General features: G+C 34.4%; 1 protein-coding gene across 1 annotated transcript in view; it reads left to right on the forward strand.

Moving 5' to 3' along the window:
• The window catches only part of LOC104499180 (brain-specific angiogenesis inhibitor 3), a gene marked incomplete at its 5' end in the record, with an annotated part of 41992 nt that overhangs the window by 20314 nt on the left and 21000 nt on the right, over positions 1–678 (forward strand). The gene's annotated exons all lie outside the window — the stretch shown is intronic.

Raw genomic sequence — 678 nt, forward strand, 5'->3', positions numbered from 1 at the left:
AAAAAAAAAGGTGATGCCATTGTATGAATACATTTATTTCACTTTCTTACAAAAGCTTTCTACAAGAATTCATCAATTGGGAAGCAGCCAAACGTGATTGTCTATTAGAAGGTAAATGGTTTTGGAATGAAGATCAGTCTTAACACAAAAAATTTTACTTGTCCTGGTACATAAGCAAATGTGAAACAGTCATTTTGCTATAGAAAAAAAATTAATATAGTGTATCTTTACAGCTATGTATACGACGGAAGAATCAATTGGTGCTAGTTTGAAAGAGAGTAAGTTTTTTAGGACTCCAAGGGAAATCAACAGTAGCTTACGCAACATGGTATCAAAAAAATGAAATTTTATTCCACTTTACTGGAACAAGTTGGAGGTTTTTTAAGACATTTCAGTAGCGTGATCTTTAATTATTCAGCTATCTCTGTTTCCTCATATTAGAAACAACACATTTTAAGCAATTTGTCTGCCAACCTTGCTTAAATAAAGCACAATGTTAAGTAACTAAATAAACCCTACAGAAATTTTTAAATCTAGGAAATATTCCCAAAGAACAATTTTTCCAAGGGAAGCAATCATACCTAGACACTCTCAGTTTTCAATGAAGAGGGAAACAGAGAAAGGGGGGGGGGGGGTCCTCTACACAGGATGAGCCAAGGGAGAAGCCTATCTTACCTG

The sequence above is a fragment of the Buceros rhinoceros genome, unplaced genomic scaffold (genome assembly GCF_000710305.1).
Source record: "Buceros rhinoceros silvestris isolate BGI_N320 unplaced genomic scaffold, ASM71030v1 scaffold69, whole genome shotgun sequence".
Classification (NCBI taxonomy): Eukaryota; Metazoa; Chordata; class Aves; order Bucerotiformes; family Bucerotidae; genus Buceros; species Buceros rhinoceros.